Source organism: Alexandromys fortis, unplaced genomic scaffold (assembly GCF_014885135.2).
Source record: "Alexandromys fortis isolate MF-2015 unplaced genomic scaffold, M_Fortis_MF-2015_v1.1 scaffold_212, whole genome shotgun sequence".
NCBI classification, from domain to species: domain Eukaryota; kingdom Metazoa; phylum Chordata; class Mammalia; order Rodentia; family Cricetidae; genus Alexandromys; species Alexandromys fortis.
In genome coordinates this window covers 2,160,500-2,172,627 of record NW_026068091.1, presented here as the reverse complement: position 1 = coordinate 2,172,627, position 12,128 = coordinate 2,160,500, and the positions used below count along the sequence as shown (strand labels likewise).

Here is a 12,128-nt window from a genome sequence, read left to right as displayed (position 1 = left end):
CTCCCTGGCAGGTCTCAAGCTGGAAAACCACTCAGCTGTTATCAGGTGTTGACCACAGTGTCCCAGACTGGAACTGGACAGGCACTTCCCTCGGGAGCAGGGGTTGCCTGGTGCCTGGATTCTGGGGCTCGATGCCTCCTGGTCCCCATATTATCTCCTTTAGCCACAGGCTGAAGCACTAAGGACATTGGACCGCAGGAAAAGGCAGCCATTTCCCCCAGGAACAAGCAAGGTTTGAGCAGGCAGGAGAGAGAACAGAGCACCTGAAGGCCCGGGGAAGCACCTGGTGCCAGGAGCTCACCACCCTTGCTCCCTCTGGGGCTCTACAACAGGTTTCACACACTCCTTCACACAAATGTGGGGCCCCAAAGGCTTCTGCCCACACTCCTCAAAGGTCACACACAAATGTCACAGTGACAACCTTTGTCCATCAGACACAGATGGATGGCCACTCATCTTCTGATGGCCAAAGACCTCCATGTCCCTAATCAAGTGACAACAGGTTACAGGTGTCCCATCAGCCTCACACAGTACTGTCTTTGTGTGTGTGTGTGTGTGTGTGTGTGTGTGTGTGTGCATTTGCACCACACCATCTTTACCCTGAGAGATCGCTCCTGTGCCCTGAGCTCAGAGACAATGAGGTCAGTGGGACCTTGTGGAGACGGACCCTTTCCTCTCACAGGTGAGCAGATGGCTGGGAGGAGCCTACATTCAAGGTCATGATGGAGCCTGCCACCCAGGGCTGGGCTAGCACAAGGTTAATTTGACAGAGCAGGAGACAGGGACTCGGAAAGGGGCAGGAAGAGGAAGGTGGAAAGAGAGTTCACTGTGCCATTCCCACTTTCTGGGCTGTCATGCTGGGGCCATTTCACAGCTTTCTGTGCAGGGTCTGGGGGCCTCTCCAACCAGGGTCATTCCACCTGTAAGAGCTGTCTCAGAATAACCACTGTCTTCAAGGTTGCCCCGTGTGGAAGAACAGAAGCAGCTCATCTGTGTCCCACACTGAGGGACACTCAGCACCAAAGGGTCCATGCCATCAGTACCCTCTGGAGTCATAAATGAGGGGCAGAGGACAGCGACGTAGGCAGTCACCTACTTGAGAGCCCCAGGCGCACTGAAGCTGCAGAGCCTCATTTCCAGACACAGGACATATGGAGCCCTTAGACTAAAGCAATGGGCAGGGAGAAGGGAGGGTCACCTCTACCCGATAGTCAGGAGGGACCTCCATGTTCTCAAGACCATAGCTTTGGAAAGTATGGGGGTGCATGATCAAGACACCATGTATGAAATTCCCAAGGAACAATATATATACTATAAGAAATGAATCACTACTGGTTTGTTTATTTTAAGGATTGGTTTGTTTATTTTCTCTGGCTCCTCATCTGGCCAGAGGAAACAGATGAGGCGTGTGTGTCACGGAGTCCATAGGGGACAAGGCCCCTGGCTCCAAATGCCAGCATCTTTTCCACAGCTCCAAAGCTGCCAGAGCCATCTCCCTGACAGCCCCGGCTTCAGCCCCATGCACACCCATGCGTGTGACCAGGCAGTACAGCCTGCATCGTGCATGTGCAATAATGTGGGGAATACGCCCAGATTCCAAGCCACCTTTGTGCTCTTAACCCCTCAGGGCTGCTGCTGTGCCAAAGCCACCACTGTCACTAAGGCTGGTATAGCCCATCCCAGGAGTCACCCGATGTGGAGGGAAGCTGAGAGATCCTCCCTCTCAGCCCCTCAGTATCATCCACATCTCCCTGTCATTACCTCAGACCTCCTCCTTGACCGTCCCATTTCTGAGTCCCCTGTCTGCAGGGGGTCAAAGGCCAACTGGACCTACTGATGGCTACTGAGAGAAGTCTATGCGCTGACCTTCAGCCTCCGCCCCCACCCACAGCACTGGGGCAGGATAAAATGACAAGAGAAAGCAACACCGGAGCACAAACATGACACCCGCCACACACCCAGCTTCTAGTGGTGACAGGGGGTGATATAGGAGGCCGCCCCGGCTCTCCGCTAGCCCCCAGAGCCATCCACAAGGGTCGCCGTGCACCACATGCTGGCAACACTTGGAACCAGAACTAAAAATAGACTCCGTAATGAGTCACAGCTAAGAACAAGCAGGCAAACAGCCTCCGGGAAAGAACTCTGCCAGAGAAGCACCACCTCCTGCCCTTACCAGCCCGTCTCTGGGCCCCACGTTGCCCACAGAAGAGCCCTGTCTCTGCACCTGCACAGCCAGGCAAGGTGTGTGCCTACACACCCACAGCACGGGGCATCTCCAGCGCCCTGCGCGAGAGGTAGAGAAAACAGGCATGAGAGCTTTACATATGCCCAGTGCACAGGTAAACTGAGGCACTGAGGCACGTTTCTCTCCTTAACACCAGTTCTCAGCAGGGCATGAAGAAGACAGCCATGCCCCTGGCTGGTTCCTCTGCTTACCTGTGCAATGAGTCTCCAGAGCCAGCCAGACTGGCTCTTCCCAGAGGTCATCAGTGGGCAGAGACCAGAGAGGGCAGCAGTATCACTCAGGACCGATATCACACAGCAGGCGAATGCAGAGGAGTCTTAGCCAATTGGACCCCATGGCTGGGGTCTCCTCCAGAAATCACAGGCTCGTTTCATTTGTGCACGTCTGTAGCTGGAATCCGGGGACTTGGCGATACACACATTCTACCACAGGAACCTCCTCTCCACAGCAGTGCGGCAAGATAGGGTGAGGGCTTTATTTCAGAGGGGAGCCCCGGCCCCGGAGAACAGAAGGGCAAGACAAAGCCATAGCGCCATGCACCAGCCTTTGAAGTGTCTCCCAGGAACCACATGTTAGGCACACAAGACATTCTCATGCTGGGGCCTAAGGATGGGGGCTGGAAAAAGGGGGTCAGAGCTCTTGGTGCACAAGCCAGTCCAGGAAGAGGACAGAAGAAGAGGGATGGGGTCCCAGGCCAGTGTTGGTCATCAAGTCGGAGCACCTGGTCCAGCCTTAGGGCTGTCACAGCCTCATTCCAGGCCCATCAGGACTTCAATGCCATGAGGCACAACAGAGAGACAGAAGGAGGATTGGAAGGGCTGGAGGATGACTCAGCAGGTAACCATCCTACAAAAGCAGAAGGTCCTGAGTTCAAATCCCCAGGGAAGGAAAACATACAAAAAGCCAGGTGTGGATGTCTGTAACCCAGTACTGTGTAGGGAGCAGGGCACAGGCTTGCTGGACCTGTCTAGACCTAGGCTCAGTTAGATGGCCTGTCTCAAGGGTACACACACACCACATACATGTTCATACATATACACATGCAAAATTAATTTTAAACAAATATTAGTCCACCAAAGGCTCTAACAAGTCCAGCAAAGAACTGGCCCCACTTTGTATACTATGTAAGCACTCCACCACTAAGCTGCACCCCAGTCCTCATCTTTTGCCTTTTTGTTTCTTTGTTTTTTTCAAGACAGGTTTTCTTGTCAGGTGGTAGTGGTACACACCTTCAATCCTAGCACTTGGGAAGCAGAGGCAGGAAGATCTATGTGAGTTCAAGGCCAGCCTGCTCTACAAAGCTAGTACCAGGGCAGGCTCCAAAGCTACACAGAGAAACCCTGTCTCGAAAAACAAAACAAAAAGACAGGGTTTCTCTGTGTAGCCCTGACTGTCCTAGAACTTGCTTTATAGACCACGATGGCCCTAAACCCAGAGATCCACCATCTCTGCCTCCCCAGCACTGAACTGAAAACATGCACCACTATGCCCAGCTCTCTCATTGTGCTGTATAGGGGCTGGAGAGATGGCTCAGCAGTTGAGAGCATTGTCTGCTCTTGCAGACGACCTGGGTTTGGTCACAAGCACTGGTGACTAAAGCTCCAGGGGACCTGATGCCCTCCTCAGGCCTCTGTGGGCACCATGAATGCATGTGGCGCACAGGTACATTGCAAGCACTCAACATACATATAAAAAAAGATAAATAACTGGCATACATATTTATAGATACAATTGGTATTATGATATAGTCACACAATGTAGAATAATTAAACCAAGCTAATTAACATGTCTGACATCTCAAATACTTATTGATGGCGGTGATAACATTTAAAAATTTGATCTTGACATTTTGAAAATATAAGACATCATAGGTCACTGAACTGCTGTCCTGTGCGGGGTAACATTTTCTTGTTATATTGAGATTCTGCCCCCTATGAGGGCACTTCCCATCTTCCATCACCCATATTGCACTTTGCAAATTCCACCTTCCATACCTGCTTGGCCACCAAAGCCACTGACAGAAACTGTCCTGGAAAACCGCCTGGAAGATTTGGGCTTATTAATTGGAGGACCTTGTAGAAAGGTCAGCAGGAGCCACAAGAATTTGAAGTGAACCCAAACCAAGAGCAGTCACCATTACTGGAAAGTTCTAGCAGCCCTGTGGGCTCTAGCAGGCTAGCTCTTCTGCCACAGAGACCTCCTTCTTAGCCACTTGGGGACTTTGATTCCCCACCTAGAGGGGCAAGGACCGGATTGGTTGTGTGACAGAGTCCAGAACCCACATGAACAGAGAACTTTGCAGCCCTTAGTTCACAGTCAAGCAGCAGGTTCTCAAACATGGACAGCTTTTCATCAAACACCACACTGCCATGGGACTCACGCCCAAGTCTCTGGGCCCGGCGCTCAGCAGACAGAAAACTGTCCACAGCTTTCTGGAAACTGGAGGCTACTTTGGCCACCAACCCTCCCTGGCAACATAAACCTCAAGCTGGGGCCCCTTGGAAGCTCAATGAAGGGAGTACTCCAGAGGTTGGGGGTTGCCAGACCTGGTCTCACCCCCTAGGACCTTAGCAAACCTCCTCCACTCAAAGCCAGGGATAGCCGGGCCTGACATGACCAGGGTTCTCCCCACAGCTCCTCCTACCGCCCTCGGTCACAGGGTGGGGAGGAAGGGGGATTCTCCAGACAGGCAGCTGATGTCCTCATGATCTTCCTCAGCCATCCCAGCCTGAGAGACCTCAAGAGTAACCCACTCGGAGCTCCCACACTTCCTGCCACCCGTTTATCAGTGCTGAGTCACGAGATGGGCAGGGGCATTGCCCTAGCAGGCTGTCAGTGGGTTAGGACGCCCACTCTACAGACGAGACACTGAGGCCCAGAATGGGCCAAGTACTCGCCAAGGCTAGGCTTTAAAGCTTTGGGTTCCTGGAGGCTTTGGGTTCCTGGAGCAGGTCACAGACTAGGCTCACTGGAGCCGGCTGGGGCTGCAAAGGCAAGACAAAGTTCAGGAGGTTACAGAGGCACAGCAAAAGGGAAAAAGGCGAAACCCTCTGCTTCTCCCCAGTTACTGCAAGCAGGGGGTGGGACATTGCAGCCACGACTGCTCAACACTACCCCACCATCTGGGGGTGACAGAAACAGCCCCTCCTGATGTCCCCGGACGATGCCCACCTAGCCTGCAACCTCCACCAATAAGGACAGCCTCTCTAGAGGCTGTCTAACCCCTAGACCACGCAACCAACCATGCTAGGAACTGTCTCCTCTCCCCACCCCTGCCCCTCTGCTTGTGTTTGTGAAGAACTGGGCTCTGAAACCTGAGCCCCAAGCCATCTCTGGGTTTTAAGGATGGCTACCTCAGCCCAGTTAGGTGCTGGGCCTCATAATCAATAGGTTCTACACCCGCCCTGCACAGCTCTCCTCCTCTCGGAGTCTCTAAGGCAACAGCCCTGGAGTTTTTAACCATGACTCACAGAAAGATGTATTTCATTTGACCTTGGAGGCGCACATACAAAACCAAGTGCTTTCCAAAACATAAGTTCCTGATCTACTGGCACTGTGCAACACACTCAAATAGTTCTGCTCTATCGTGTGTGTGTGTATGATTCGTGTGCACATACATGTGCCAGAAGAGAACACCAGGTTCCTGCTCTGTTACCCTCCCCTCATTCTTGTGAGACAGGGTCTCTCGCCGAAACTGAAGTTCTCTGTTACAGCAAGGCTGGTTGACGAGCAAGCTCTTGGAATCCCCGTCTCTGACTCCCAACACTGGAGTTACAGGCATGCGTGGCCATTCCTGGCTTTTATGTGGGATTCAAACACATGTCTTTATGCTTCTCTATGTAACCCTGGTTGTCCTGTAACTCGTTCTGTAGACCAGGCTGACCTCAAACTCAAAGAGATCCGCCTACTTCTGCCTCCTGAATGCTGGGATTAAAGGCGTGCACCACCACCCGCCTTCCACAGCCCTTTTCTACTATTCCTTTTTAGTTTTTAAAAATGTTCATGGAGGGCTGGAGGGATGGCTCTGTGGTCAGGAGTACTTCCTGCTCTTCAAAAGGACCTGAGTTTGGTTCTCAGCACCTACATCAGGTGGCTCACAACCATCCGAGACCTTAGCCCCAGGAAGGATGGAACGCCCTCTTCTGGTCTCTACACGTACCTGCATGCATGTGGTATACACTCACACAGAAACATACATAATCTTTTTCTTAGCAACAGCAAAAACTGTTCATGGAGTCCATAGCACTGATTTCATGAGTTAATTAGTGACCTGGTCCATAGTTCAAAAGAGCCCTCCCTCCACGTCTAATTAGCTACAACTCCATGTCTAGCAGGTAGCCCGCTACCCTTGTTGCTATGCTACCTGACCTCATCCTTCCCTTCTCTGTAACAAGTAGGAACTGTTGGGTCCTCACGGTACGAAGAAACCGAGGCTCAAGGCCACACCGTAAATAACTCAGGGAGAACCAACCCAGGCCTTCCAGAATGTACAGCCAGGTATATATCACACCGCTCTCCATCGAAGATAATCAATCACCTTGGCAGGTAGATCTCTGTGAATCTGAGTCCAGCCTGATCTACAGAGCAAGTTCCACGACAAGCTCCAAAGCTACAGAGACACTATGCCTCAAAAACACAACAAACAAACAAACAAGCAAAAAGATAATCCCCTTGATGGTTGGGATGGTAGAGCATTGGCAAGGCCTGATGTAGACCCCCAGAATACCCGCTGGACAGTGTTCTGCCACATGCACAGACACATTGGCTGGGGGGAAACACGCTAACAGGTGCCAGGCTCTGCGTCTGAGATCTTTTGTCTTTAATGCCCGTGATGAGCACGTGAGATGGGGGCTACACCTGTCACCTCCATCTTAGACATGCACACAGGGGCACTGTGAGCAAGCTACCTGCCAGGATCACCCAGATGGACGGCTGCAGGGCCAGGGTCCAAACCCAACAGAAACGGGACCGCCCTCCACTAACACATCCTATCTATGTGACCTATAAACTAGGACCTAGACACAAGTCTAGGGAAGTGAGCAGCCGCACGCCAACTGGGGCTGGCGCCTAATTCCCCGTGATTCCCACCACGCTCTGGGCACAATCCCCCTTAACTGGACCTTCTCCTTCTCCCCTTCTGCCCTCGGTCCAGCCCAGCCCAGTAGGCTGAGGCAGAGGATGAAGAGGCTGGTCCCATTACATGGTCTGACAACCTCTCAGTAAAAGACAGCCCTGAATCAGAGCGGCCAAAGGGGGTTTTCCTCTCTGAAATGTCACACACATGCACACACGCTTGCGCAGACCTGGGAGAGGGTGCCCCTTGGAAGGAGGCCCCTGGGGTGCTCAGCTCCACTCCCCCACTCAAGCCCCAGTCATTTCCTCATTTTCCCCAGTGCTGTTTCTCACCCAGCCCCCTGCACCTCGGCGAGAGGAAGTTGCGCAATCCCCTGGGAGCTGCAACTGTGGCCAGGGATTACTCACAGCACAGAGGGAAGCTCCAGCCGGAAGCCTCTTCCCCTCCCCAGGCAGGCTGGCTCCAACCTCCCCAACCCCAACCCCGGGTTCCAGTCCTAGACAGAGCCTTTCTCGGTCACCAATTCAGCTTCAGGGCACCCTGAGAGAGACGCAGAGGGACAATGGCCAACACAAACGTCCCAGAGAATGACAAAGTTCTCCTGCACCTTCCCGGCTAGCCACACGCCTGTGGCCTTGGTCTCTTATATTGCCCCTCTAGAAATGAGACCCAAACGTCACCAGGCTCTGGGCGGACAGGAGCCAAAGCACTCAGCCTGGTGGGAAAGCCATTCTGTGCACAGGTGACTTCTGTGGCTCCTAGGCCTCTCCTCTGACAGACGGTGACGGAGTGGCAGTGAGACCCCGTGCCCACAGGTAGGTATTTGTCTGGAAGAGCAGGCAGTAATCAAGCCACTTGTACCCCAGAATGGAAGAGTTCACATTTCCGAGGTGTCGTGGGGAAAGCGGACTCCTGGAGAAGGCAGAGGCCAGTGAGATGAGGGGAGCCCAGAGCAGAAGGATGATGGTGACTCTGACTTGCCCTGGGCTAGCAAAGAGGAAGGAATGTGAACGGGACGTGCAGAGCCCCAGTGCTACCCTGGATCTGTAGTGGGGCCTCAGATAAAGAACGGCGTAAGTACCTCTTTATCACCCCCACAACCTTGGACTCCAGCTAAGGACAAAGTCAGAAGGGGCTCTTCCTGGGCCCCAGGGCTCCCACGGAGCCCCATATTTCTGCAGTCTTCATCAAAAGCCTGGGGCCCTCAGGGTGGTTCCCTGCAGGAGGGTCCACAGCACCAGGTTCACCAGCTGATGCCTCTAGTTCTGTGGACAGGGACAGCACGGGGGGAGGGGTGCACTAGAAAGCCAGTCTTGTCTGGGAAACATAAGTAGCCCTAGGGTCCTTATAGAACTGCTTCCCCATTAAGGAGAGAGGTAGCAACCCTACCGTTCCCATTTTTCAGACAGAGAAACTAAGGCACAAGGCACTTAAGTAACTTCTCAGAGGCCATACTACCAAAACTTAGGACCAGGCCATTTTCTGATGTGGGACAACTTGACCTTTACAGGAGGCTTCTTAGTGTCACTAGCCAAGGTCCTCAGACACTGACAAACGTGCTCTGCCCAGTAAATTGTTCCCCCCTGAGAACTACTGCCCTAGGAATGGCTGAAAGTCAAGGGCTTCCCAATTCAGCGGGAGGCACACAGTCCTGCGCCGTGACAGATGCCCTAGGCACGAGGTCCAGAACCACGGCTGGCAAGAGGGTACCCCCACAGCAGGCACTGCCACTTGGGGTTCCCTCCCCTTCCAGCAAGACTCACTGGCAGCTGTCCAGTACTACAGCAATGGTCTTTCCCTATTTTGATCAGAGACCCCTTACATCATTGAACATATAGGAAGAAAGGAAAGAAACTGACCAATCCTAATTAAAAATACATTCCCTGCCCTCAGAAATGGGACCGTCATTCCCATTCCTCAGTGTTCTTGGGATCCATGCCAGCATCCCTTTGGATGCTAAAGTCCAGAAATGTTTGGTATCTCTTAGATACAGGACATCTAACCCAAGGCATCCTCCTATCCTCCTATCCATGCCCCAGTTACTCCAAAACCTAACAGGATTGTATTGTTTAGGGACCAGTGGAAGAAAAGCTATGTACATATTAAATACAGGTGTATTGTTATGCATGAGTGTACACACAAAAGCGCAGTGCCCACAGAATCCAGGAGAAGGTGCTGGAGCCACCCAGGGTGGTGCTGGAATCAAACTTAAATGCCCTGAAAGAGAAGCAAGCCCTCTTAACCAGGAAGTCTCCTTTTCAGATACTTTTAATCTGAAATCAGTTAATTCTCAGATGTAGGACTCAAAAATGGAGGGCCCACTGTGGACGCCAATTATTCAACATACACTTGCTAACAAACATATGCAAAACATAGATTTACGTTTAAAATGGAGACAGCTCAGGGGTTAAAGCACTCTGTGTTCTTCAGAGGGCCCAGCTTTGGTTTCCAGCACCCACATGGTAACTCACAACCATCTGTAACTCCAGTTCCAGCGGACCCTACAACCTCCTCCAATCTCTGCACTGAACACACATGTGCACATAATTTTAAAAAGTTGATGGGAATGTTAATTATAGCTGTGACAAGACACCCAGGTGGTGGTGGTGGCGGCAACACATACCTTTAATCCCAGGAGAGGCAGAGGCAGTCAGATACCTGAATTCCAGCCAGCCTGGTCTATCATAGTGAGCTCCAGGGCAGTCAAGGCTACACAGAGAAACCCTGTCTCGATAAACCCCAAATAATAATAATAATAACAACAACAAAGTCAAAATAGTAGTAAGTTCTGGAAGGGAAGAAAAGTTGTTTCTTCTTGTTGTTTACTTGCTTTAAGGAGTCTCCCTATGTAAACCAGGCTGGCTTTGAACTCAAAGAGATCTACCCGCCTCTGCCCGCTGAATGCTGGGATCAAAGGTGTGCACCATCATTAGTTCACGTTACCGTCTGTGTCTCCATGCAGATGTCTGTCATCTGGGGAGTCCCTTTCATTTAAAAGATTTATTTTATCTTTATGTATGTGTGTGTGCACATTTGTATGTGCAAATATACAAGGCACCGTTGGTGGCCAGAAGAGGGCGCCACATGCCCCGGAGCCGGAGCTGCCCCACGTGAGTGATGGGAGTCCAACCAATCCTCTTAACTGTGAGCCATCTCTCTAGCCCTTCATGCTCCCTCCTTATTTATTTATTCACGGACTCCTGAGGAAGTCAGGGGAAGACTCAGCCGTGGAGCTCGACAGCGGTGCCTTACTGCCTGCTCCATCCTGCTGACCCAGTCACTTGGTACTTGAGTATCTGTGCCTTCTTGGGCAACTGTGCTGCATTTCACAAGAAAACAGGGCAGGAAAGGACAAGAGATGGGTAAATAGCAATGGAAATTCTAACATTTTCTTCCCACACCTGGCTTTGGAAAACACTATAATTAGGCTTGAAACACTTGGATGATACCCTATCATTAGTCACGGTTCTAGAGTGTGTGACGATGCTTGGGGCCCTCTCGAGGGAGACCCCCCAAAGTGTCCAGTGTGGCCCAGGCTGCAGCCTGTCCCTCAGCCAACCAGAGCTGGCTACCTCAACCTCTTTCTCACCCTTCTCGGATGCCCCTTCCTGCAGAAGGGCAGAGTGAGTGTCAGGCATGTGTCTGCACACCCACCCCTCTCTATCCTGGCTCAGTCCTCTGAGGGCCCAACAGCAGGACCTGCAGGCTCACCTGGGTCATTCCCTGAGCATGAGGAAAACAGGAAGACAGAAGAAGAAATAAAGTGGATGGAGAGAGTGAAAGAGAGAGAGAGAGAGAGAGAGAGAGAGAGAGAGAGAAAGAGAGAGAGAAAGGGGGGAGAGAAAATACGCTCTAGAGATAGATATTGGGACTGTTCCAGGTTCTATGGAATGGAAGCGGGGGGGGGGGGGGGGGGAGATGCACCGTCCTCAGCCTCCAGGTAGGAATACCTTACAGTCCCAAGGCTTCTACACAGCAGGTGAATGGCCCAGGGGCCTCCCCTTTACTCCAGAATGCCTAGAAGGAAGGACTCAGTCGAGGAAGAAATCCTCCAGGACCTGCAGCAGTGACCCCTAACCTGGGGTGGGGCAGAGCCGCCTTGCTGAGGGCCCACCCGAGAGTCAGGTCTCAGTCTATCGCTGTCTGTCTGCCTGTCTCTGTCCTCTGAGACTTCCAGAAGCTTCTGTCCCTAACAACCTCCTTGGACACACAGACTTGGGTGTCCCCGTAGTGCTGAAGACCATGGCTGCGAGCTGCTGGGTCACTAAGCCCCCTCCTTCCTCCTCTCAGTAACAGTGCCAGTCAGACAGCTGCTAGGCTTCAGTCAGCCCAGGGCAGAGTCAGTCAGCTCTGCCCTGTTGGGACAGCTGAGCACACCTGGCCAGAGCGAGGAGATGAGTGACAGTGGGGCTGGACAGTATAGTGTGTCATCTCCTGGCCACTCCACATCCCTCAGGGACCACAGGAGGCTGAACAGGTGCTGTCCCCAAACTGATTACAAACAAACCAGAGGACAGGCTGTGACTTCCCTTGCCAAACAAGCACAAGCCCCGCCCCACAGCCCCACTGGTAGAACTGGGATAAGCTGGGGGTGCTGGCAATTTTTCTATGGGGAGCAGCAGGCTGAGAACCCGAAGCCAGAGGGGACTGGATCACTGCAGAAGAAGAGAGAAAGGAGGGATCAGAGCAGAAGCAGAGGACGGGTCTCTGCTGAGCTGTGTATGAGGCCCTGGGTATACAGCAATGAAGTACCTAGAGTAGGGATCGTGGAGAAGCTGTCTTTTAGGCCCTCGTTTCCGGGCATATGAT

General features: G+C 52.4%; 1 protein-coding gene across 4 annotated transcripts in view; it reads right to left on the bottom strand.

The window, feature by feature from the left end:
- The window catches only part of Tfeb (transcription factor EB), a 52,359-nt gene that overhangs the window by 29,136 nt on the left and 11,095 nt on the right, over window positions 1-12,128 (bottom strand). Inside the window, exon 1 of one of the 4 annotated variants that reach the window (XM_050122825.1) lies at window positions 2,437-3,333. The exons of the other annotated variants lie outside the window; for them this stretch is intronic. The gene's annotated coding sequence lies outside the window, so the exon portion shown is untranslated. Of the gene's footprint in view, window positions 1-2,436; window positions 3,334-12,128 lie in introns of those variants that run through there. 4 annotated transcript variants of the gene reach the window in all.